General features: G+C 39.9%; 1 long non-coding RNA gene across 5 annotated transcripts; it reads left to right on the top strand.

Annotated features, from left to right (window-relative positions):
- Nucleotides 1–101: 101 nt before the first annotated feature.
- LOC101706207 (uncharacterized) lies at nt 102–27,738 on the top strand. Of its 5 annotated transcripts, XR_015440143.1 has the most exons (6): nt 102–803; nt 4,499–5,160; nt 21,085–21,229; nt 21,315–21,438; nt 22,609–22,750; nt 26,093–27,738. It is a non-coding gene; the product is annotated as an uncharacterized LOC101706207 (long non-coding RNA). The 5 variants fall into 5 exon arrangements; XR_015440144.1 differs by lacking the exon at nt 21,315–21,438; XR_015440141.1 differs by lacking the exon at nt 26,093–27,738 and having other exon boundaries at nt 21,085–21,214; nt 22,609–22,837.
- Nucleotides 27,739–27,988: the final 250 nt, after the last annotated feature.

Below are 27,988 nucleotides of genomic sequence, written 5' to 3'. Positions count from 1 at the left end.
CCTGAGGAGGCCTTTACCAGGGCTCTGGGGTTTGGGGGGGTTCCTTCTGACGTGTTTTCTAAGTTCCTTCTGTCCTGAACAATGAATTGGTCGGGACAAGCTCAGAAGACAGCTAGGCTCTACATCCATTCAAGGCAGGAAAATAAACTTGCTGCACAGGGTGAGGACAGACCACTGGGAAAGAGAGCCTCTCTCTGGCTGGTGTCAGGTCGAGGCCTATCAGAAACCTGCTCAAGTTCTCGCGAGAAGACTTGAAGCGAGCGCTCTGATTGGCCCCAGGCGTGGGGCTTTGGGAACCGTTTTGCCACCGTTCCTGAAGTTTCTGTTGAACCGTCCCACCCACTTTTCCCGCGGCTTCGTCGCACCTTAATCTCTTGCCTCAGACTCGCTCTGGGTCTGTGGCTTCTGGGAGCCCGCTGAGGGTCTGGGCGGCGCTCTCACCTGTCCAGCACAGGTTCGTCCTGCCCAGTGCTCACAGCCCCAAACCTGAGCCCTTTCAGCAGGCTCCTCCGCTTCCACCCGATGGACGGAGCTCTTCGCTGCTTCCGGTTCTCCCGGCACCGTTAGTAGACATCAGAAGAGAGAAGACTACAAGTGTAGGTTGGGCCGCTTGTAAAGGCCAGGCAGCCAAGGCAAAATGACATCCTCCCGGGCAAGGTCGTCACTCTGAGGAGAGTCATTGTCCCCACCTCCGTCGCACGTTGGAAGCAGAGGCAGCCCAGAGTCCGAGCCGGGGGTTTCTGAGTCGCCTCAAGCTCTGCCCCACGAGGACAGGAAACCTTTGCCAGGACCTCACCTTACAGGCAAGTCTCAACTTTGGTATTCAGGAGTTGAAGGAGACGTACAGAAACCAGAGTCGAGATCTGGAGTCACCGTCGGAGCTCTACTAGATGCTAATTAGGGGGCCCGGGACGTAGCTCAGTGGCACCGTGCCTGACTGGCCAGCTCGAGGTCCAGAGTTTGATCCCGGGGCACCATGGGGGGAAAAGGATGGAGCACTAGACGCTAATTAGTAAACATTAGGCATTAGCTCTCATGAGATAGATGGTCTCAGTCGGGAAGGTAGATAATTAACTTTAAAATTTCAATACACACTCTTGTGAAATGGAAAGCATGTACAAATCGTAGCTTGGAAGGGCAGAGGCAGGCATCTGAGGAGACCTCTTTAAGTATGTAAAACAGGATGTAAACAGGAAACGAGAGATGGAGTTTGACATGTTGGGGTATTTTTAAGTTTTTATAATGAATGCTCCTATTGGCTTCTCATTCCTCTGCGGTGATCCAGCTCCTAACGCGTCTACTCAAAACTAGAAATGGAAGACAGTGCTATAGGAGACATCTGAATGGTTTTTGTTTTCATTCTGTAACCCAGTATTCACTCATCTTTTGGAAATATTCCTTCTGTTCACTGGGGAGCTAACCTCATTTTCGATTCAGCCCATGGGCAAGTGGAGTTATCTTTCCTTAACACTCTTAAGGATAATATATAACTCAGAATTAGTGAAAACGGTCATTTCACCTTTCTGGCAAAAGTGAGTGGTTAAAAATGGGTCTGCAAGGCAACTGGGAAAAATCAGGTACAATGGGGCTTTTGAAAGGACCAGCGGAGCCAGGGATTTAGCTCAGTGGTTTCGCCGCCTGCTGCGCAAGCGCAAGGACCCAAGTTCGATCCCGGTACCAAAACAAAACAGGACCAGTGAAAAGGCAACCCATGTTCCCTGCACTTGAAGCTTGCAGCTGGAGCTATGAACTTACCAAATAAGCTCAGTCTTACAATAAAACCAACCTAGAATGTAGAGCAAAGAAATTGATGTAAAATGGATCTTTTTTTTTTCTTAAATTCTTTTATTGGTACATTGTAGGTATACAACACAATTACATTTCTCATTGGGAATTGTACCTTTACATAATGCATCTTGGTTCTTATTTTATCCCCATTCCTAGCCCTCCCTTCCCTGTCTATAAAGACTGTATTTCCATTTTTTCCATTTCTCAGCATTTTTCCTTTTCCTTCTTTCCTTTCCCCTGCCCCTCCCACTACCCCTACCCCTTTGGACCTTTTCTTCCTATTTTGCATTATCAATTATTCATTCTAATCATTGGAACATTTTAGGTATACAATATAATGACATTCATCATTGGAAATTTGCACCTTTACATAATCTCTCTTGGTTCTTATTTTTCACCCTTGCCCAGCCCTCCCTTCAACCCCTCCATTCCTCCCTATTTTCAAAGATTTTGTTCCTATTTTTCCATTTTCTCATATTAATCCCGTTCCCTTCTATCCTTTCCCCTAGCCCTCCCACTTCCTTCCCCTTTGCCCTTTTTCTTCCTATTTCACATCATCTATTATACATTTCAGTCCTCATTTACACTTTCAATTTCTCACACCAGAGAAACTATTTGTTATTTATACACGTGTGTCCTATTTATTTCACTTAAGAGTATTGCCTCAATGTGCATCCATTTAGCTATAAATGTCTCTAATTTCTCATTTTTTATGGCTGAGTAGTACTCCATTTTATTTAAAAAACCACATTTTCTTGATCCAGTCTCCAGTTGATGGGCATTTGGGCTGTTTCCAAGTTTTAGCTATCACAAACTGTGCTGCTATGAACATGGGTGCACACATATCACTGTGGTATGATTCTTTTAATTCTTTGGGAAAGATCCCCAGCAGTGGATCTTGATGGCATCAGCTGAGGTCTAACAGCAACCCTAATGCCCAAGGACAAACAGCTTCTTCTTTTTTTTTTTTTTTTTTTGGTAGTGGGGATCGAACTCGGGCCCTTGCACTTGCGCAGCAGGCGGCGAAACCACTAAGCTAAATCCCCGGCCGGAAACAGCTTCTTTTTTAAGTTAGTTGAGTTTACTGTCATTTATAGGTGAATAATTCCTCACAATGTAAGGGAGCTCTCCATTCCTGACTCCCTTTTCCAGGCTATCCCACTAAATAAGACTTTTCATGTCCTGTGGCTTCCCAGAGGACTTCTGCATAGGACACATCTACTTAAGGAACCCATCTTTATGTCCTTATTCTCAAGACACTAGAGGCACTGCTACCATTAGATCTCTCTCACTCTCCTCTCCTCTCCTCTCCTCCTCCTCCTCCTCCTTCTCCTGCTCCTCCTCCTCCCCTCCCCTCCCCTCCAGGATCTGCTTCAATGCATACCTCCCTCCTCGGGTAACACCCAGCTAAATACCTCCCCATGAGAATCCAGATGGCACTATCCAAAGGTGCCTGAAAGCTTCTGTTTTGAATCAGTAAATGTGAAAATCATTAATCAAGAGCCCAGAACTTCCATGGAAAAATACAGTGAAAAGTTAACTTTGATTCCTTTGGGAGTCACCTTTGGCAGACAGTAGATACAGCAATCAATAGCTTGGTAAATGATTCTGCCACAAATGAACATCATCTAAGTAGGTAGAGCAAGAATCTCTATAGAGGAAATTGCTTTCTTTGGTCCTTGTCAGCACAACTACCTCCCACAGTAAAGCACTGATGACCTTGCATAATTATCAGGTGGGACCACTTTTGCTGCCACTTCATTTTGGAGAGATCACTTCCTAGATGCTTTGTGAGCACAAATTTGGCTTATTGCCTCATCCAGTGTTTCTCTGAATAAAAAGAAGTATCTGGGCACAAGGCATGACTTGTTTTGTGACCCCAGACCAAATCCTCAACCTCCTTAAGCCCTCATGTCTCTTGATGAAAGTCCTCGGGGCATTGGGTACATGGAAAACATCCCAGAATGGGAGTTACATGCTTTTAAGTTCCCTGGAGCAGCTTTACACCATCTGGGTGGACTCATTCTCTCTGATGTTTAAGCTGTGAAAGTATAATTTGATAATATGGGTATGCTAAATTAAATATATTAGTAAGAATAGAAATTCAACCTTCTAGCCTGTAGTATTTGCGTCTTTTATATGCCTGGTTATCTCTACAGAACCTGAAGATCACCTCCTTAGGCTTGTGGTTTGGGAGCCAGGACAGTGGAGATATTGTGGTGAAGCCAGGATGAACCCTGTAGCATTTAATTGCTTCTTGCCTCTAAGTCTGAACACTGGTGTGTCAACTCTAAGAGCTCCTTTCATTTTATCATTTAGGATAACTTCACATCACTTTTACCCTTTACACCTTTCTCTCCTTCTTTGAATACTCTTCCATGTTTTTCTTACCAGATGCCTCTCTCTGCATCCATTAAAAGATTTTACTCTTAATGACAGTGACATGAATGAAGATGCAGATCTACTTGACATCTTTGGCCACTCTAGCTTCAAAGAACTGAGTCGGGCTTCCAAGAAGAAACCTTTGGGTTAGGAAGACTTCTAAGAAGTCTCTGTTGAGCCTCCAGGAATTCATACATTTGTGTAATACTCCTCCCCTTAAGTGTCAGCTCTATTAAGGGATTTGCTTAGTAGTTTACCAGTATAATAAAATAAATATGATGGGATATCATTTTCATTTTTACTTCACAAACTTTTATTTTGTTAGCAGAATCTCACCTTTCCTGCTTTGGTGGAGAAACTACCACAAAGCAAGGAACCAAGAGAGGCTTCCAACCACAGCCAGTAGGACATTGGAACCATCATCCCAGCAGCCTTGAGGAACAGACTCCTCCAAAAGTGCAGACATAACATGGATGCATGTTCTTCTCCACTAGACCCTTCAGATGAAGCCCCTTGGCTGCACTTCCTGAAGGGCTCTAAAGCAGGAAAAGTAGCTGGATCTTGCCTGGATTCCTAACTCGTCAAAACTTTGAGATAATAAATGTATGTATTTTTAAGCCACTAAATTTTAAAGTACTCATTACAACACATAAGATAACTAATACATCCCTAAATCCCTGTAAATTTGGTATAAGATATAGTAGACCAGGAACCAAGCTCACCTTCCTCAAATACGGTAGCAGAGTGTCTGACAACATCCCTGAACACATTGCCCTCATGTTTGAAGACTGTTCCTTATACTTCAAAAATAAAATGTGTCGCTGAGTCACGCGAAAGACGCCGAATCAGCCCGCTGCAGACAGGCAGGCCTGTGCACACCCTACCGAGGTCCTGAGTCACGCAGAAGACGCTGAATCACCCCACTGCAGACAGGCAGCCACCTGATTCCACATTACCAAGGCGCAGAGGACACCAGACCACCAGACCAAGGTACTGAGTCCCACTGTTCCCGGCTCAGAGGTAGGGGCTTCTGAGCCATTGTCCCACTGCTCCTGGTCCAGAGGAAGGGGCTTCCCGGTCACCATCCCTCCTGCTGCTCCCAGCCCAAAGGAAAGGGCTTTTGGGCCACCTTCTGTCCCGCTGCTCCCGGCCCAGAGGAAGGGGTTTCCTGGCCACCATCCCTCCGGCTGCTCCCAGCTCACAGGAAAGGGCTTTTGGGTCACCATCCCTACCGCTGCTCCCGGCCCCTGTCCCACCTCACCCAGCTCAGAGGAGGTAATCCGTGCAGGCATTAACAGCCCCCTGCCCCAGTCAAAATGAGAAAACATCTAAATAAGTCTCAAAACCAGACTCCCAGATCACCACAGCAACCCCAAAGGGAACTGAGATGGAACCCCCTGATACTCAACCACCTGGACCCACTGAACGGGCAACAAAAGGGGATCTGGCACAAATGAAATCAGAAATAATTTCTCAGATAACAGGAGAAATTGTGCCCCTAGTGCAAGACATGATTAATAAATCTAGAGAGGAGCTCAGGAACATGATGGAATCCCAACATAGGAAACAAATAGAATCCATAAAACAGATGCAAATAGATTTCCAGGACATGAAAAACTCCATTGAAAGCCTACACAGCAGACTGAGCCAGTGTGAGGACAGAATTTCAGATAAAGAAGATAAGATTGCAATTAGTGACCAGGAAAAGAAAAATTGCTTCAAAATTATAAGGGAACATGAGAAATCAATCCAGCACTTGCTAGATGATGCAAAAAATAATAACATAAGACTGATTGGGCTCAATGAAGAAACAGGAGAGAGTGCAGATGACATAAAAAAATCTCTTCACAGAAAGAATGGCAGAAAACTTCCGAAGCAGGGGAAAAGAGCTTGACATACAGATAAGTGAGGCATATAGGACTCCAAATAGCCTTGATCAAAAAAAAATCTACACATAGGCATATAATTGTTAAGATTCCAGAAATACAACAGAAGAACAAAGTTCTCCAAGCAGTCAGAGAAAAGAAACAAATCACATACAAAGGAAAGCCCATCAGAATCACAGCAGACATCTCAACATAACACTCAAGGTAAGAAGAGCTTGGAGTGACATATTCCAAGCCCTAAAAGAAAACAGCCTCCAACCCAGATTGATGTACCCTGCAAAACTATCTTTCAAAATGGATGGAGAAATAAGATACTTTCATGACAAAGAGCACCTTAGGAACTTCGGGAATACCAAACCAGCACTCCAAACAATTTTACACAATAGCCTAGAAACAGACATTGAGGATCACAACCCCAGGAAGCAAAGCAGAATGAACCCATGTGGCATGACAGGAAATTAAATGTAAAGGGGGAGAACCCAACAAAAAGAAAAAGTCATGGCAATGACAAGTCAATACGTTTCAGTTATAACCATCAACATTAATGGTCTCAATTCACCAATCAAATGAAATAGACTGGCAGAATGGGTCAAGAAGCAAAATCCAACAATATGCTGCATACAAGAAACACACTTAATTCAAAAGGAAACTCATAGACTGAAAGTTAAAGGGTGGAAAACAATACTGCATGCAACAGGAACCCGAAAAAAAGCAGGAGTAGCTATCCTCTTGGCAGATCAAGTAGATTTCAAACCAACACTGATGAACAGAGATGAAGAAGGACACCACATCCTTGTAAAGGGAAGAATCCAAGAGGAAGAGATGACAATCATAAATATCTATGCACCAGGCTGGGGATTTAGCTCAGTGGTTTTGTCGCCTGCTGTGCAAGCGCAAAGACCCGAGTTCAATCCCCAGTACCAAAAAAAATGAATAAATAAAAAAAATCTATGCACCAAACACTAGTGCACCCAACTATATAAAACAAATACTAACGGACATGAAAAGCCATATATGCACTAATACAATTGTAGTGGGGGACCTCAACACACCACTGTCACAAATAGATAGATCAACTAGACTAAAAATAAGTACTGAAATACTAGAACTCAATCGAACTCTTGAACAAATGAACTGAACAGATGTTTACAGAGTCTTCCACCCCACAAAATCAGAATACACATTCTTCTCAGCTGCACATGGGTCATTCTCAAAAATAGACCACATACTCACACATAGAACATGTTTAAGTAAGTGCAAAGGAATTGAAGTTATCCCCTGTAGATTATCAGACCATAGTGCGATGAAATTGGAGATCCATAGCAAAAGAAACTGGAAAAATTTCATAAGCATGTGGAAATTGAACAACACACTTCTGAATAACCAATGGGTCACAGAGGAAATTAAAGAAGAAATCAGACAGTTCCTTCAATTAAATGACAATGACAATACAACATATCGGAATCTATGGGACACAATGAAAGCAGTCTTACCAGGGAAATTCATAGCAGTGAATACGCATATTAGGAAAACAGAATGAGCCCAATTAAACAACCTGATGCTGAACCTCAAGCTTCTAGAAAAAGAAGAGCAAGACAACCCCAAAGCTCATACAAGGGAAGAAATTATAAACATCAGAGGAGAAATCAATGCAATGGAGACTAAGAGAATGATACAAAAAAATCAATGAAGCCAAGAGTTGGTTCATTGAAAGAATCAACAAAATTGATAAACCTTTAGTCAACCTTGTCAGAAAAAGAAAAGGCTCAAATCCATGCAATTAGGAATGAAAAGGGTGAAACTACAACAGACCCAGCAGAAATCCAGAGGATCATCAATACCTACTTCCAGAACCTATACACCAGTAAGATGGACAACACAGAAGAAATGGACAGATTCCTACATACATATGAATTACCAAAGTTGAACGAAGAAGACCTAAAAATTCTGAACAACCCAATATCAACCAATGAAATTGAAAACGTAATTAAAAACTTACCACCTAAGAAAAGCCCAGGCCCTGATGGCTTCACTGCTGAATTCTACAAGACATTTAGAGAGGAACTGCTGCCACTACTGTTTAAACTCTTCAATGAAATTGAAAGGGAAGCAATACTCCCAAATTCATTCCTGGAAGCAAGCATCACCTTGATCCCCAAAGCAGAGAAAGACCCAACCAAAAAGGAGAACTATAGGCCAATCTCACTAATGAACATAGATGCAAAAATCCTTAATAAGATACTGGCAAACAGAATGCAGAAGATCATCAAGAAGATCATACACCCTGATCAAGTGGGATTCATCCCAGGGATGCAGGGATGGTTCAGTATACGAAGATCAATTAATGTAATACACTGTATCAATAGAGCCAAGGACAAAAACCGTATGATTATCTCCATAGATGCAGAAAAAGCATTTGACAAAATCCAACATGCATTTATGATAAAAACCCTACAAAAAATTGGAATAGATGGTCTCTACCTCAAACTGATAGAAGCCATCTATGAAAAACCAACAGCCAATATCATACTAAATGGTCAAAAACTGAAATCCTTCACACTAAAATCAGGAACAAGACAAGGATGTCCACTATCACCACCCTTGTTCAATATAGTTCTGGAAGCATTAGCCACAACTGTTAGACAAGAGAAAGAAATAAAAGGAATAAAGATAGGAAATGAAGAAGTCAAATTGTCATTATTTGCAGATGACATGATACTCTATATAGAAGACCCCAAGGACTCCACCAAAAGTCTTCTAGACTTAATAACCAAATTCAGTCAAGTAGCTGGTTACAAGGTCAACACACAAAAATCAATAGCTTTCCTCTACACGAATGACAGACTCACTGAGAGAGAAACAGGGCAAATAATTCCTTTCACAATAGCATCCAAAAAACTGAAATACCTAGGAATCAACCTAATGAAAGAAATCAAAGACCTCTTCTCTGAAAACTATGGCACTCTGAAAAGAGAGATTGAAGATGATATCAGAAAATGGACAGACATCCCCTGCTCCTGGGTCGGAAGGATTAATAGAGTGAAAATGGCCATACTTCCAAAACTGTTATATAGATTTAATGCAATTCCAATTGAGATCCCGGCATCATACTTCATAGAACTCGAGAAAACAATCCAAAAATTCATTTGGAATAAGAAGAGACCCAGAATAGCAAAAGCAATTCTAGGTAACAGAGACATGGCAGGGGGTATCACAATCCCCAGCCTGCAACTATACTACAAAGCTACTGTGATAAAAACAGCATGTTACTGGCAAAGAAACAGACCTGAGGACCAGTGGAACAGATTAGAAGATGCAGAAACAACTCCAGACACACTCAGCCATCTCATCTTCGACAAAGGAGCCAAACACCTTCACTGGAGGAAAGGTAGCCTCTTTAATAAATGGTGCTGGAAAAATTGAGCTTAAACTTGCCAAAGATTAAAACTAGACCTATATCTCTCACCATGCACTAAACTAAAATCAAAATGGATTAAAGATCTAAATATTAAAATAGAAACTCTGAACCAGTTGGAACAGTGGTTAGGTAGAACTCTTGAAGACATTGGTGTAGGAAAAGATTTTATTAACAAAACCTCAGTTGCCCGTGAACTAGCACAAACAATCAACAAATGGGATCTCTTCTTATTAAAAAGCTTCTGCATAGCAAGAGAAACCACCAGCAGTGTGAAGAGACAATCCACAATGTGGGAAAAAATCTTCACCTGCTCTTCCTCAGACAAAGGTCTACTGTCTCGAATCTATAAAGAACTTAAAAAGATCAGACCTCCCAAATTTAAAGACCCAATCCAAAAATGGGCACCTGAAATGAACAGACATTTCTCAGACAAAGAAGTAGAAATAGCAAATAAATACATGAAAAAATGTTCAACGTCACTGTTCATTCGAGAGATGCAAATGAAAACAACGCTGAGATTCCACCTCACTCCAGAAAGAATGGCTGCTATCATGAAATCAACCAATAACAAATGCTGGCAGGGCTGTGGGGAAAGAGGAACCCTGCTCCACTGCTGGTGGGAGTGTAGACTGGTGCAACCACTGTGGAAATCAGTATGGAGATACCTCAAAGAACTAGGACTGGAAATCCCATTTGACCCAGCTATTCCACTGCTGGGGACCTTCCCCAAAGAATTAAAAGAATCATACCACAGTGATATATGTGCATCCATGTTCATAGCAGTGCAGTTTGTAATAGCTAAAACTTGGAAACAGCCCAAATGCCCATAAACTGGAGACTGGATAAAGAAAATGTGGTTTTTTTATAAAGTGGAGTACTACTCAGCCATAAAAAATGAGAAATTAGAGACATTTATAGCTAAGTGGGTGCATATTGAGGCGATACTCTTAAGTGAAATAAATAGGACACACGTGTATAAATACCAAATAGTTTCTCTGGTGTGAGAAACTGAAAGTGTAAATAAGGACTGAAATGTATAATAGGTCATGTGAAATAGGAAGAAAAGGGGCAAAGGGGAAGGAAGTGGGAGGGCTAAGGGAAAGGATAGAAGGGAATGAGATTAATATGAGAAAATGGAAAAATAGGAACAAAATCTTTGTAAATAGGGAGGGCTGGAGGGGTTGAAGGGAGGGCTGGGCAAAGGTGAAAAACAAGAACCAAGAGAGACTATGTAAAGGTGCAAATTTCCAATGATGAATGTCATTATATTGTATACCGAAATGTACCAATGATTAGAATGAATAATCAATAATGTAAAATAGGAAGAAAAGGTCCAAAGGGTAGGGGTAGTGAGAGGCACAGGGGAAAGGAAAGAAGGGAAAGGAAAAAATGATGAGAAATGGAAAAAATGATGAGAAATGGAAAAAATGGAAATAAAGTCTTTGTAAATAGGAAAGGGTGGAGGGCATGAAGGGAGGGCTAGGAATGGGGAAAAAATAAGAACCAAGATGCATTATATAAAGGTACAATTCCCAATGAGAAATGTAATTGTGTTGTATACCTACAATGTACCAATAGAGGAATTTAATACAAAAAAAAAGTAAATAAATAAATAAAATGTGTCCTTGTCCCCTAGAAAGTCCCTATTAGCCTCCAACGAGTGAAAGCTGGTAAGAGTGTGTCAGTGGAGGGGCCAGTCAGAATGAAGTCAGGAGTAGAAATGGTAGAGTCATCCTTTCCCTTCCTCCTTTACTATTTCCTTGCTCACTCATTCTCTCATCACATTTCTTCCTCTCTGTCTCCTTATTTCCTAAATTCTGGGCAGCTGCCTGATGACCAGTCCTACAACTGATTGCCAGGTGATCTCTTGGTCCTACAATAATACCATCAAAGCCAAGCATCCTGAAAGAGTTTCCCCTAGGAAGGCGTTTTTGCTTTTGCTCAAGGTGCCCTCACAAGGAGGTCTGTGTCCAGTTCACAGCGTGCTTTCTAGATGGAGTAACACACCACATATAATAGATTTTCAGCAGCACTCACCCAGTTCCAAGACACTGCTATAGGCTACCCAGTGTTTATAATTATAAAACTCATGCACATATACCCCACTCAGTGACCACTCACCTGTGAGATATTCTGGAATCAGTATGAAAGTTGTGGCTGGAGGTGTTCCTCAGTGACAAACTGCTTGCCTATATGTACAAGACCTGAGTTAGATCTCAAATACCAGCAAAAAAAAGGGGAAAAAATAGAACTATAATTTTTTAATGAAAATAGTCTTATCCCTGAAACCATTCAGAGCTGTTTTTGTCCTTTCTACTAATCCAGAAAGGGGAGCTAAAGGGGAAAGAGTGATGTCATACTTATTTTCCATTTTCAGTAGGGCAAGGTAAGAGGTAAGGACCATGATCCGTCATTCCAACGTTCATGAAGAAGACAAGGGCTGGCTCCTGGGAGCAGGTGATATTTAAACCTCACTAAGGGACCCAAAAGGAAGTTTTCTCCCCACCACTAACATAAAGGTCTAACCAGCCTCAGCCTTCCCATTCTAAAACTTTCTGAAATCAGTAAGAAGAATTTCTAGTTGTATTATGTCTGAGTAGCTCACCCCCACATACAGCTGTATGCAGTTTGGGACAGTAAGGTAGCAGGTGAAAATATGGTTTCAGCCAAGTTCTGGACTTCTTTTTTGGTTATTTCATTTTCATTTTGGATTTTTGAGGCAGGGCCTCATGTATAGTTCAGGCTGGCCTTGAACTGTCAGCAATCCTCCCACCTCACCTTCCCACATACTAAGAGTATAAGATTGCATCACCACACCTGGCTTAAATGGACTATTTTTACTTTGAAAAGGCCTGAAAATTTAGAGTGAACTTTTTTCATTTTTTGGTGAAACAAAGTATTTTAATTACAGGACATCTGAAAAGGGTCAAATCAAGGACCTCTGTATAAGACTGAGAAAGCTATTGTCAGGCTCCCTACAGAGGTCTGGTCATCTTTTAAAAGCAAAACAGGTGAAGAGTAGTAAAAATTTAACTTAGTCCTTTCCTTCACAGTCAGGAATTATGAAAGCCAGTGTAGGATACAATGAATGTCATTCTCTATTAGAAAAAAATATTTATTGGGCAGTATATAAATTTGATGTTAAAAAAATCAGTAGCTTTCCTATACACCAATAATGAACCAGTTGACAGTATAATCAGGAAAACAATTCTATTCACAATAGCTTCAGAAAAAAAACAAGATACCTAGGGATCACTGTAAGGAGGTGAAAGATCTCTATAAAGAAAATTACAGAACACTGCAGAGCCAATTGAAGAAGACACTAGAAGATGAGAAGACTTGCCCTGTGTGTGAACTGAGAGCATTAATATTGTTAACATAGCCACATTACTAAAAGCAATCTATAGATTCAATGCTGTCCTCAGCAAAATTCCATTACCGTCCTTCTCAGAACTAGAAAAAAAAAATCCTAAAATACATATAGAAATATAAAAGACCCTGAATAGCCAAGAGCAAGCCTAGAGGTATCACAATGCCTAATTTCAAATTGTACTACAAAGCCATAGTAACCAAAGCAACGTGGTACTGGCATAAAAATGGACACGCAGACCAATGGAGTAGAATAGAGGACACAGAAACAAATCAATGAGACTACAACTATCGGATTCTTGAAAAAGTTGCCAAATATATATGCTGAAGAAAAGATAGTAACTTTAACAAATGGTGCTGGGAAAACCGGATATCCACGTGCAGAAGATTGAAACTAAATTTTTAACTCCCAACCTGTATAAAAATCAAATCAAAATGGATGAAAGGAAGCTCCCTGCCTCCATCCCAGGCTCCTAGGGCAGTGAAGCTCAGCCAGTCCCAGCACCCAGAAGGAAGCTCCCCCGCTGCCTTCCCAAGCTCCTAGGGCAGAGAAGGTGAGCCGCATGGGCACCACAAGCACCCCCCCCACCACCGTGAAAATGAGAAGACACATAAACAAGCCTAAAAAACAGACTTCCAGATCACCTGCAGCAACCCCAAAGGGAAACAAGATGGAACAATCTGATACTCAACCACCTGGACTCTCTGAACTGGCAACAAAAGAGGATCTGGGAAAAATGAAATCAGAAATAATTACTCAGATAACAGCAAAGATTTTGCTCATGGTGAAAACATGATTAATACATCTAGAGAGGACACAGATAAAAAAATAGAGGATCTGAGGAACATGATGGAATCCCAACATAGGAAACAAATGGAACCCATAAAACAGATACAAACAGATTTCCAAGAGATTAAAAACTCCATCGAAAATCTGCACAGCAGAATGAACCAATGTGAGGATAGAATTTCACATATAGAAGATAAGATTGCAATTAGTGAGGAGGAAAAGAAAAATTGCTTTCAAATTGTGAGAGAACATGAGAAATCAATCCAGCAGCTGCTAGACGATGCAAAGAAGAATAACATAAAACTGATTGGAGTCAGTGAGGAAAGAGGAGAGAGTGCAGATGACATAAAAAAACTGTTCACAGAAGTGATAGCAGAAAACTTCCCAAGGAGGGGAAAAGAACTTGACATACAGAGAAGTGAGGCATACAGGACTCCAGCTAGCCTTAATTAAAAAAAAAATCTACACATAGGCATATAATAGTTAGGATTCCAGAAATCCAACAGAAGAATAAAATTCTACAAGCAGTGAGAGAAAAGAAACAAATGACATACAAAGGAAAGCCCATCAGAATCACAGCAGACTTCTCAATGCAAACCCTCAAAGCAAGAAGAGCTTGGAGTGATGTATTTCAAGCCCTAAAGGAAAACAGCCTCCAACCCAGATTGATGTACCCTGCAAAACTATCTTTCAAAATTGATGGAGAAAGAAGATACTTTCATGATAAAGAGCACCTCAGGAACTTCATGAATATCAAACCGGCACTCCAACAAATTTTAGACAATACCCTAGGAAAAGACAATGAGGATCACAACCCCAGGAAACCCAGCAGAATGAATCCATTGGGCATGACAAATTAAATGCAAAGGGGGGAGAATCCAACAAAAAGAAAAAGTCATGACAAGGCTTTTAAAACTTTTGACTTCATCTCCCTAATGAGTGTATAATTCAATCTTGTTATTGTACTGATAAATATTTTTCTGATTCCAGAGTTGCACACCATTCCTTGTGCTATACTGGCTATTTATCATCATGTCTACATTTTAATTGGTTTGTCTGTTAATGGGCTCTAAGAATTCTTTGTATATTCTGCTCATAGGTTATATGCATTGTAAATATGGTCTGTTTAAGGACTACTTTTCATTTTAACGATGTCATTTAAAGTTCTAAATTTTGATGGAATCTTATTTATCAATTTTTTTTCTTTTATGCATCATGTTTTTTGTATCCTAGGTAGTTCTTGCCTACCCTGAATTCATAAATATTTTCCCTTATAATTTCTTCTTAAAGTTTTATACTTTTAGGCTTTCTTATTTAGGTTCATAGATCCCTTCAAGTTATTTTCTTGTATGGAAAAAAAGGGTTGAGATTAATTTTTTATAAACAGGTACCAGGTGTTCTGGTGCTGTTTGCTGAAGACACTATCTCTTCCTTGGCTCTTGAATCGAGTTTATATTCTATAAAATGCTAATGTTAAATAATCTTTCAAAACTCAGTGGACCATATATGTGTGGTTCTTTTTCTAGATTCTCTGTTTTATTCAAATGATCTATATGTCTTTCCTTACACCAACACGGCCTTGATTACTGTAGCTTTAGAAGAAGTCTTAAAATTGGGTGCTAAATGTCTTCCAACACTGTTTTTGTTTTTGGCTTTTCTGGGTCCTTTGTACTCCTACATAACTTTTAAATTTCAATATCCAGTTCTTCATTTATAGCAAGTATACACAGACCTGAATTTTTATATATACCTTGTGTTTTCTAGTCCTGCTAAATTCAAGTACAAGTTCTAGGGCCTCCTAGAGATTTCTTCATATTTTCTCTGTAGATGATCATTTCATCTACGTATAAAGATTTTGCTTCTGCTGTGCCAATCCTATCCTAGTTGTATCATTTTATTGCCAGACTATTTTGGTTTAGACCTATGTTTCAAAGTCTAATGGGCAGATGAAGAGTAGTCATATATGCCCTTGTTCCCCACTTTAGGGAGAAAGCATTGTATCGTCTCCATTCATAGAAGAAGTTTTTGTTGGAAGTATGGAGTACATGTCTTTGATCTGTTGAGAAGGTTCTGTTCTACTTCTAGTCTCCTGATAGCTTTTACCATGAATAGCTGTAGAATTTAGTCCAATACTCTTTCTCCAACTAGTGACAGGATCATATGGCTTTCTCCTTTCCTCTGTTAAAATGATGACTTTTGAGGGTGGATCTTCCAATGCTGAACCAACACTGCCATCCCTATAAGAAAACCACTTTCTACATACTGCCAGATCTGACTTCTAATAGTTTGTTTTGTTAAACAAATTTCTATCTATGTTCATACCTTTTTTTTCTATTATCTTTATCCAGTTTTAGGATTAGCACAATGTTGATTTCCTAAAATGAGGGGAGAAGTGTTCCTTCTTTTTTCTGCTTGAATTGTTTGATGTAATTTATCAGTTAAAATGTTTATGAGCCTGCTGTTGTCATATAGGTAGGTTTTCAAGCTAGGAATATACTTTCTTTAATAGCTGCTATTCAAATTTTATATTTCCTCCAGAGTTAGTTTCATTAATTTGTCTTCTAAGTTACTTCTTAGAAATTGTCAAATTTATTTCAAAAAAGATTTTTGTAATATGCTTTCTATATCCTTTTAAATTCTGTAAAATCTGTGGTAATGTCTCCTAGATCTTAATATTGCAATTTTAAAAATCTAGAACTGATATTGTATAACAGGAAGAAAAGGTCTAAAAGAGCAGGGGAATTGGGAGGGGTAGGGAAAGGGAAAAAAGGGAAAGGAAAAAATATGAGAAGAGGAAAAAAATGGAAACAAGGTCTTTGCAAATAGGGAAGGGTGGAGGGGGTGAAGGGAGGGTAAGGGAAGGGGAAAAAAAAGAACCAAGAGACTCATGTAATGGTACAAGATCCCAATGATGAATGTAACTGTATTTTATACCTAAAATGTACCAATAAAGTTAATGGGGAAAAAAAAAGAAATCAACTAATAGGAAATGCTGGCATGGCTGTGGGGAGAAAGGAACCCTTCTCCACTGTTGGTGGGAGTGCAGAGTGGTGCAACCAAGATGGAAATCAATATGGAGAGCCCTCAAATAGCTAAAACTAAAGGCTCCATTTGACCGAGCTATTCCCTTTCTTAGTATCTTTCCAAAAAAGTTAAAAGCATCATACCATAGTGATATATGCATAACCCACGATTATAGAAGCACATTTTATAACAGCCAGCTAAATCTTGGAAACAGCCTATATGCTCATCAATAGAAGAAATGATAAAGCAAATATGGTATTTATATACAATGGAGTACTACTCTGCCATAAAGAACGATAAACTTGAAACACTTGTAGGTAAGTGGATGCAACTCAAGACCATATTTTAAGTGAAATAAATCAGACACACAAGTGTAAATGCATGGTTTCTCTTGTGTGAGAAACTCAAAGGTAAACACGGAGCAAAGTGGAGGATAAATATTGGGAAGTAGGAAGAACATGTTCAAATGCAAAAGACAACAATGGAGGCGTGAAGAGGAAAGGAAAAGGAATTTTAAAAGGAGAGTTGAAGGAGGAAAATGGAAGCAAAGCTTTTGTAAATAGGGTAGGGAAGAAAAGTTGAAGGGAAGGGATGGCAACAGGAAAAGAATGACGACGTGTACAGGTACAAATTCCCAATGGTGAATGTTATGACTATGTAAGGAAAATATGTACTAATAAAAAATACAGTGATGATGTGCTGCAAAAAAAAAAAAATGGATGAAAGACTCAGATAGAAGACTTGAAACTTTGAAAGTGCTACAGCAAAACAGAGGGGAAATATTTGAAGTCATAAGCATGGGAAAAGACTTCTTGGATATAGGACTTGAATACCACTGGAAACTATAACAAGAATAAACAAATGGAACTATATCAAAATAAAAATTTCTGCATAGCAAGGGAAACAACTAACAATGAAGAGATGACCTACAGAATAGGAGATCTTTGCCAAAGCTATTCTTAAGACAGAGGATTAATATCTGGTGTGTATAAAGAACCCCAAAAATATATCAAAAAATCAAATAGTAAATGACTTGAACACACTATTCTCAAAAGTAATAGTAAAAATGGACAATAAGTATATGAAAAAAATGTTCAATATCTTTAGTCATTAGGGAAATTCAAATCAAAACTACATTGAGATTCCACCTAACCTCAGTCAGAATGACCATCAAGAACACAAAAAAACAAAAAAAGAAAAGGACACAAAAAAAGCAATAAATGCTGGCAAGGATGCAGAGAAAAATGAACCCTTCTACACCTGGTGTAAATGTAAATTAGTATAACCCCTACAAAAATTAATATGGAAATCCCTCAAAAAACTATAGAGCTAACACTTGATCCAGCTGAACCTCTTCTTGGGATATACCTGAAGGAATTATAGTTAGCATACTATAGGGATATCTGCATACTCATGTTTATTGTGGCACACTTTACAGTAGCCAAGATATGGAACCACTCTGCTTGCCTATCAACAAATGAATAAAGAAAATGTGATATATATTGTGTGCATCCATGTGTGCTATTCAGCTATAAAGAACAAAACTTCATCATTTGCAAGAAAAGATGGAATTGGAAATCGTCAGGTGAAGCAAAATAAGCCAAATTCAAAAAGACAAATATCACATGTTCTCCCTAATATATTTAATCTAAAAAAAGTGACATGAAGAGAGAAGGAAGACTATTAGAGGAATGGAAGTAAATAAGAGGAAGGGGTGTACAGGAGGGCATTGGGAGATGAATATGATCAAAATATATTATTTGAATTGAAATTTAGTATTTTATAAAATTGATAGACACTAATAAAAATATTCTTTAAAATATGTATCAAAGTATCAATATTCTTGCCTCTGTTGTATTATCCTAAGAACTAAGAAGCTTTTTTCAACAAAGACTGGGTTATTTATTTGCAGAAATTTTTCTTTCCTGTAAGTGCTGGACCACAACAAAACCATTCTGATTCAGAAAAAAGGATTCTCTTTAGCATCATTACCTTCTAATGAACACAATTGAAATTCAATATAGCAACATCTTGTTTTGAATAACACCTGTAGTTAGTTCCTCCATGAAAAAATTTTATGATTTTCCCTCATATACTTTCATTTCTCTAAAATCCCTATAGGTTCTCTATATGCTGTAAAACAAGATGCCATTTTTATTCGTGCAAATTTGCAAAACAGAATAGTAATGTTCAGTATGGAGGATTGGTGCATGCATATGACATATCTGGATCATTTTCAATTCTTTTATTCCCACTTCCTTACATCACCTCTACCTCCACCTCTACCTTCCTTTCTTGTCACTAAAAATCTGCCTTTTTGTTTCCTACCATATTTCCTATATTTTATTCATATATTTATATATTGTTTTTCATATAAGAGAAACCATGTGATATTTCACTTTCTGTGTCTGACTTATTTTACTTAGCATTATGGTCTCTAATTTCATCTATTTTCCCATAAATGACATGATTTTATTCCTCTTTATGATTAATATTCCATTGTGTATATATAACACGTTCTTTATGCATTCATCTGTTAGAGAAATTATAAAGATCAAAGAGGAAGTTAATGAAACTAGAACAAAAAATGAAAAGGATTAATCAAAAAATTTGTTTTTTGAAAGGATTTGTAAACTTTAGCCAAACTTATTGAGAGATAAGACTCAATTAGAAATGAAAAAGGTAAAATTACAACTGAAATCCAGAGAATTACTAGAAACTATTTTGAAAAATTATATTCCAATAAATGAGACACTAGGAAAAAAAAATGGATAAGTTCCTAGACATGCACGACTTAACAAAATTGAACCAAGAAGATGTAAAAACCCTGAACAGACCAGTAACAAGCAATGAAATTGCTGTAGTAGTCAAAACTCTTCCAACTAAGAAAAACTCAGGATGCAATTAATTTACCACTGAATTTTACCAGAACTTTTGAGAACTAATACCAAAACTTCTTAAATTTTCTCTGAAAAGGAAGAAATGTTTCCACACTCATTTCATGAAACCAACATTAGCCTGATACCAAAGCAGGATAAGGATTCAACAAAAAAAGAAAACAATTGAGCCAGGAATTTAGCTCAGTGGTTCTGCCACCTGCCTCACAAGCGCAAGGTCCCAAGTTTGATCCCCAGTACAAAAAAAAAAGAAAACGATTGGCCAGAGTCCTTCATGAACATGGATGCAAAAATAGTAAGATAGCTGGCTAAGGTAGGAGGATCATCGCAAATTCAATGGCAGCCTGGGCTATACAGTGAGAGACCCTGTCTCAAAAAATTATAACAATAATAATAAGATACTGGGAAACACAATTCAATAATTTGTTTAAAAGGTTGTACACCATGATCAAGTCAGCTTCATCACAGGGATGCAAGGATGGTTCAGCATACATAAATCAATAGATGCAATAGAACACATAAATGGAATCAAAGATAAAAATTGCATGATCACCTCAATACATGCAGAAAAGAACTTCAACCAAACCCAGTGTCATCTCATGATAAAAACCCTAATGAAAATAGATATAGAAGAACCTTACCTCAAACTGATAAAATGATACATGACTCACTGCCACTATTATACTGAATGCGAAAAAACAATTTCCTCTAAAATCAGAAACAAGTCAAAGATGTCCACACTTACTCTTCATGTTCAATGTATTATTTGAAATGTTAGCAGTGCAGTCAAGCAAGAGAAAGAAAGAGAAGGAATGGAAATAGGAAAGGAAGAAGCAAAATTATCTTTATTTGCAGATTATATGATTTTTTTCCCATAGATGGCCCCCCCCAAAAAAAAAACTCCACTAGAAGACTTTTAGAACTAATAAATTCAGGAAAGTGACAGGATACAAGTCAACACATGTGTGCACGTGCGCACACACACACACACACACCAATTCTTTTACACCCATGATGAACTCACTAAGAAAGACATCAGGAAAACAATTCTGTTCATAATAGATTTGAGCTAGAAGAGTAGGAGTGGCAAAGCTGGCTTGGGAAGTAGGCATAACCTTTTAATTATCAGATCTCTGGATACATGTATAGAACAGTTCCCAAAGCCCTGCAAGTGGACTTCTCCTGGAAAAGTCTCCTGGAGATCTCCTGGAAACAATAGGACAGCCTGGACCTGACATCAGCCTGAGGCAAGGAATCTCAGCACCGCCTTTTAGGACCAAGAGGTAGAAGTTCTGAGGGATTTCCTTGAGATTTGGATGGTATAAAAGGAGATGCAAGGCATGAAGAGGTTGCTATCATGACTTCCCATGCTAGCCCATGCTGTGTTTCCCAGACACAGCATGTACTTTTATTTTTGCTTTTATCTTCTTTTTCTCTGCAAAGCTGGTTTCTCCTATACTGTTTCACCCCTCACTTTCAAATGTTTGGTACCATTTTTGGCTTGTCTTATCCAATTCTTTGTTCAAACAGGAAGAACCTGGTATCTAACTCCAGAAGGAGAGGTGAACAACCCAGAACTCCGTAACGTTAAAGTTGAGAAGCCACTTTTAGACATAGGCTACGTAACATTTTGGCGTAGCCAGCCTGGAGGAAAGCTCAGGTACAAGAGACAAAGGTAAGGCCTATGTGGGCACGCGCTTTGTTTCATTCTAAAATGCCACAGTTTCTTTTCTCCTTCTCTCCCTTACTCTATCCCATAGGCTGGAGATACAGCAGACTGTTCTCAAGGTGTGCAGGGAGCTGTTTGCTACTTTTCTAGCCATGGGGAATGAAGGAAGGGAATGTACACTTTTGTCTTTCTAGCTGCTGCTGTTCACTCTGTAGGTATGCCTTGTTGTCTGCACATTTGTTATGTATTTTGCTTACTTAGCCTGGTCTCTGTATACCCTAGTTCGTAAGTAGCTTTTTTCTTGGTTTGTATTTTTGTTGGGGGTGCTGCCATGTTACTGTGCCATGTGGCCAGCAGCTATACTGCCTAGCCACCATTTTGTCTTGTCACATGACTATGCATAACTTTTGCATCATCAGCTGCAACCATCTCTTTTTCCCCCCATCTCTGCCATTTTGTCTTGTTGGATGACTATATAAAACTTTTACATGGACATGTGTCACCCACCACCTGCCACCATTTTTTTTCCTCTATCTTCTCCCCAGCCCCTTTCATTTTTAATAACTGGCCTTACAAGTTATGCCTCTGATTTTAAACATCACATGGGCTTATGGAAAACCAGAGAGCAGAGCCTTTTTCTTTCTTCCCACAGGAGGAAAAACTCTGTGCTATCCCTTTAAGAACTCACGAAGCCTTCACTGGCACTTGACTTTTGGAGGGGCAGATACAAACAGACTGCCTGGCTGTGGCCCTGCGCAAATGCAGGCCCATGGGCAACACCAGGGAGGCCTGCTCCCAACCTGCCAGGGCTATACAGTCTTACTGTGGCTAGGGGGGAGAAAAGGGAATGCAAGGGGAAAAAATTGTCCATTTTAAAATGTCCAAGGCTTTTGGCCAGAACTGAGCACCAGCAACACTGTGCCCTCTAGTCCAAGAGCCTGCCTGAGGCAATCATCACCTGGCTTTTGTGCTTACCTGTTTAAACACAGACACATTAAAGACCCTTGAGGCCTTAACAAAATATTTTAACACTTCAAAACTTAAATGTAAATGTAAGTGTATGAAAATAGCCATCCCAATTCTTAGTTGTGCCAATTACCTCATGGGAGTTTGGACTAGACAAGGCCAACAGATGAGCCAGCCCCCTTCATCCTCGTGAGTTAATGGGTCCAAATGTGGAGACAAACCCCCCACCACCACCACCAGGGAGGGGCTTTCTTCTGTGGTAAATGCTGCCAGCATCACTCTAAGGTTCAGGATAGAGACATCTATCCAGGTTTTGTAAAATCTGACAAGCAACACCTTGTGGACTTAAAGAGTCTTCTTCTTACATGTAGGAGACCTCCTTAAGGAGCACAGACCTGACTATCTCTTTTTCTCTATAGGTCCCAAGACAAGCAGATGGGAGATCTATTGGATCTCACCACCAACAGATTGACATTGACCCTAGGCCACACTCTCAATGAGTGGGAAAGTTTTGATGATCCTGACAATCTAAAACAGGAGCAGCTCGGGCTGGGGATTTAGGTCAGTGGGGCTGCAGCTGCCTTGCAAGCACAAGGTCCTGAGTTCTATCCCCAGTACCAAAAAATAAAATAAAATAGGAGCAGCTTATCTATTATTGCAATACAGTATGAACTGGGAGGTGTTGAGCGATTGATACAGGATGGTACTTTAAATTATGAGACTATTCTCCAGTTATAGTATTTCTGCTTAAAACATAAAGGTGGAATGCAATCCCTAATGTTCAGGCTTTTGTGACTCTCTACCAAAGGAAATGCTCAGGAACTATGGTGTTTAGAGTGGCCCCCAAAGAGAAGAAAGATATTCTGGATGACCCCATCCTGAGACCTCCAGGGGAGGTCTTTCAGTGGAATATGGGCCTCTCTGATCTGTTTGATGATACTGAGAGGTCTTTTTGCCCTCCTCCTTATAGCCCCCAGGCCAATAAATCAATGCTATCCCCTGCAAGTAACTCAAGGACTCCATCATCACCTGGTGCCACAGGGGAACTCAGTATTGCTCAGCCCTTTATTGCGCTTCTCAGATAGCTTTAAGCCCTGCAGATAGAACCTTGAAGTGGTGCTTCTTATTACTCTAATTCACAACTTATCCTGCCCCTAAGAGAAGTCCCAGTGGAACTTAGGAATGGGATGGAAGGGAATACTTGAGTTCAGGGCCCCTTTACATTTGCAGATATCCAGCAGTGCAAAGAATAATTAGGCCAACTATCAGAGGACCCTAGTAAGGTTGCAGATAGGTTTCAAATTTTGTCCCTTGCTTTTGATTCTGGCAAGATGTCAAATTCATCTTGACCACTTGCTGTACCCCAGATGAAAGACAAAGAATCTTAGAAGAGGCTAGAATCTATGCAAATGAGTAATATGTCTTGAAAAGGGGAAGGAAACCACCATGGAATGCCTATTCTCCCTTCAACAGAGCCAAACTGGGAATACAGTACTAGTCATGAACTACAAATGATGTCTAGTATGCCAGCTGCTCTTATCATAGGGATGAAAAGATGCATTAAAAAGTCTGTTAATTATGATAGAGTGAGTGGGGTCTTACAGGGTGCAGAGGAAAATCCAGCTTTGTTTTAAAACTAGTTAGCAGAGCCTTTCCACCAAGTATACTAATACAGATTCATTTTCCAGGGAGAGAGAGGCACTAATAGGACATCATTTTATCTGTCAGTTAGCCCCAGACATTCCACATAATCTACAAAAACTTCAGACCACAGATACCTATGGGCCAATTTACCCTGGGTAAACTTGGATGTCATGGGTGAGCCAATTTGACTGCTTATTGATAACAGAGGAAGCTCATTTTTTGACTTACTTCTCTGGAAAACTCTCTTCTAGTTCTATAGCTAGTTGAGGTCAATTTGCCAAGCTGGAAATTCTTTACTCCTGCTCTGATGTGTCACTTTGAAGACCAAATGTTTAAACATGAGTTTTTAATTGTCCCACAGTGTCCTGTTTGCTTGCTAAGAAGAGATTTATTAACAGAACTGGGGACAATTCTCAAATTCTGGCTAAGGCCAAATTAGATTTTACTTGTTATGACTACAACACATCTCACTGACCAAATTAACCAACAAGTGGATGCTGCTGCATGGTATAATGGCATACAATGGACTCTCAAGTTATGACTGGCCTGACATAAAACCACTTGGGTTAATTAGATTAATGGAAGATTCATCCTCTTGAGTTACAACTCTCCATTTCTGTTTGCCTTTGAATGGGAAAATCCCATTTTAAGAGAAAAAAATATGCTTGGTCAGTTCTCCCACAGGGGTTTAGAGACTGTCCTCAACTTTTTGCTTGGGCATTAGAAAAAGACTTGAGGAACTTAAAGTATAAATAGGGAGCCATGCTACAGTATGTAGATGACATTCTAGTTTGTAACACAACTCAGAATTATCTAACTATAGCATTGTATGCACTCAACTTTCTAGAAAGGTTATAATGTCTCAAAAGAAAAGGCTCAGACATCCCTCCCAAAACTTCAGTATCTGAGATATGATCTTATATCTGGGGAACAACAGCTATCTAGGGACCAGATCCAGGCTGTCTGTAATCTTGGGCCCCCAGTCACTAACAGCTTCACTTCTTCCTGGGGTGGTTGACTTTTATAGGATCTGGTTACCTAATTGTGGACTAATGGCAAAGCCTTTATATGAGGCCATCAAAAGCCCTGCATCTGCACCTCTAGAATGGACAAAAGTGATGGACAGTGCCTCTTGGAAAACGTAGCATGCCCTTACTCAGGCTCTACCACTGGAAATACCTTAAGAAAACCTTTCTTTATCTACATATCAGAAAAGGGAGGAGTTGGCTAGGGCAGGAACTCTGCCCAGTGGCATATTTTCAAAGAAATGTCTGAGAGCAATATCAGCTACAGTTGTACTAACAAAAGAAGCTACAAAGTTAACTTTGGGACAGAGATTAAAAGTCCTGACTCCCCATTGGGTCAGAGCTATTCTGGAGACAAAAGGTTATTTATGGTTTACAGGGGAACAGCTTACTAAATATTAGGCCATATTCTTAGATACTCCTGAAGTTATTATAGAAACTTATACTACTATTAACCCTGCTTCTTTGATGTTTATAGGCCCAGAAGTTAGCCACTCTTGTGAACAAGGCATCTCCCAGACCTATGCAGGTAGGCAGGAAATCAGTGATCTGCCCCTCTAAAATCCTGAAGAGGTATGATTTACTGATGAAAGTAGCTTTGTTCAAGGACATCACAAGGAAGGTTATGCAGTTGTCAGCTCATAACAGCTCATTAAAGCTAGACCTCTTCCTCTAGGAACCTCTGCTTAAAGGTAGACTTAATAGCTCTTAGGCATTGATATTAGGAAAAGGCAGAAAGTTAAATAGCTATACAGAGTCCAAATATGCCTTTCTCTTACTAAATATCATGCAGCAAACTGGAAGGAAAGAGGCTTACTAATGAATAAACAATCATCTATCAAGCACAGCAAGAAATTTTACAGCTCCTAGAGGCAGTCCATCTTCCTAAGGAGGTCACAGTCATACACTGAACAGGGCACCAAAGAGATATGTGTGAATTCTCCTTGGAAAATCAAAAGGCTGACAGGGAAGCAAAAAGGGCAGCCTTACAACCCCTTAAGACTCTAGCCTTATTTCCAGTTCCTGAGGAACATTAAAACCAGATTATACCACCCCCAGGAAAATAAATGGCCCTCAGAATGAGGAGGGAATTTAAAAAGGACTCTGGTGGTATTTAGAAAACAAACTGGTCCTTCGTTAAGGAACACAGTGGAAGGCTATATAAAAACACTTCATGATTCATTCTATATGGGAAGAGATGTTACATTGGAAATGGTCACTTATGTTTTCACAGGACTAGGACTAGCAGGAACCACCCAACCAGTCTGTAAAGCTTGCCCACTCTGTGCCTACAATAACTCTGGCAAGTCCAAACTGCCTCCTTTATTAGAACCTGTACAGAGAAGAGGGACATACCCTGGAGAGGCCTGGCAATTAGACTTTACCCATATACCACCATGTGGAGGATGTAAACAGATGTTAGTCCTAATTGACACATTTATAGGCTGGATCGAATCCTAACCTACCTGTTCAGAAAAGGCTATAAAGGTAGTCAAGGTGCTTCTTTAAAAACTCATCTCAAGATTTGAACTATCCCAGTCCCTGCAGAGACACAATGGACTTTAGGAATAAAGTACCACCTCCATTACTTCTGCTGGCCTCGATGTTCTGGAAAGGTAGAGAGAGCCGCCAGACCCTAATGCAAGCTCTGGCAAAACTCTGCCAAGAGACATCTGAGTCTTGGCTCCAAGTGCTGCCAATAACACTCATGAGGGTTCATAACATGCCAAAAAGTGGACTAAGTTTGAGCCCATTTGAAATGTTATATAGGAGGCCATTTTTATCCTCTGATATGATAGTAAACCCAGAGACTATGATTCTTACAATATCTCATTAATCTGGGAGACATACAGCAGGCTATGCAAATATTTGGGAACAAAGTTCTACCAGCTCCTGGACTAGGAGGACCACTCACTGTCCATCCTGGAGACCAAGTGGTTGTAAAAACTTGGAGGGAACACTTGCTGACCCATTAAACCCAAAATGGAAAGACACCCCCCCCCCGGCCCAGTGACCTTTGGTGGCAGAGATATAATTAGATTCATCTTTCTGAAATAAAGCTAGTCCCTTCTGAACTGTCTGAAGAACAAGATCACCCAAAGGGAAGAAGCTACTCCTGTGAGGATTCTGGAAGACTTGAGATTTCTCTTCAAAAAGCAAGACTGCTCCTCATATTTGGGCTAATACTGAAGGTCTCATTATTCCCTGACAGGTTTTCCTTTCTTCAACCCAGCCAGTGAGCCACAGCATCCCAAGGTAGTTGGAGAGCACATAATCCCCAGTAGGTAGGGTCTACAACAGCCCCTTCCAGTTTGAAGAAGTTATAAAAGACAGAGACCTCCAGTCCCTCAGCACCCCATAAAGAGTTATGGGGATTTGTGTCTCTCAAGGGGAAATGAGATAGGAGAGTAGGGCTGGGGAAGTAGGTGTGACCTGTTAATTACAAGATCCTGGACATATGTGCAGAACAGTTCCCAAAGCCCTGCATGTGGACTTCTCTCAAGAACTCAAGCAGGTTTTCAATAGGATGGCCTAGACCTGACATTGCCTCTCAGGACCTGGATGTAGAAGTTCTCGCCTGGTTTCCTTGAGATTTAGACAGCATAAAAGGACACATTAATGCCTTGAAGGTTTTGTTATCATAATTTTCTATGATAGCCCATGCTGTTTTTCCCAGATACAGTGTGTACTTTTTTGTTTTTATCTTCTTTTTTATCTTGTTTAGCTGGTTTCTTCCATATCTCCTCACCCCCCACTTTTCACATAAACTTTTGGCAGTGTTTTTGGCTTGTCTTATCCAATTCTTTGTTTGAGACAAGAATCTGGAATCTTAACTACAGGAGAGGCAAGCAACCCAGAACCCAGTAACATTTAGATGATGAGCCACTTTTAGAAGCAAGCTACCTGATAACAGCTTTAAAATGTGAATGCCTAGGAATTAACCTAACCAAGATGTCATTTTTGTGGATAGCCTATACTGTATGTATTTGTTTTTCTCCCCTTGTGAGCCAGTCATTTAACTGAGATACTCCCTAAAGCTTCATTATGTATAATAAAGTCCTGATGTTGCTTGCCATGTTCTCTCACCTTGTGAATCTGCTGTGGCTCCAGACCCTCACTCCTTTCCTTT

This window comes from Heterocephalus glaber, unplaced genomic scaffold, assembly GCF_053883595.1.
Source record: "Heterocephalus glaber isolate CG9 unplaced genomic scaffold, H.glaber_assembly_v1.0 deba00001481, whole genome shotgun sequence".
Lineage (NCBI taxonomy): Eukaryota > Metazoa > Chordata > Mammalia > Rodentia > Bathyergidae > Heterocephalus > Heterocephalus glaber.
Note: the sequence above shows the minus strand (reverse complement) of the source record. Positions and strands in the feature narration are given on the sequence as shown.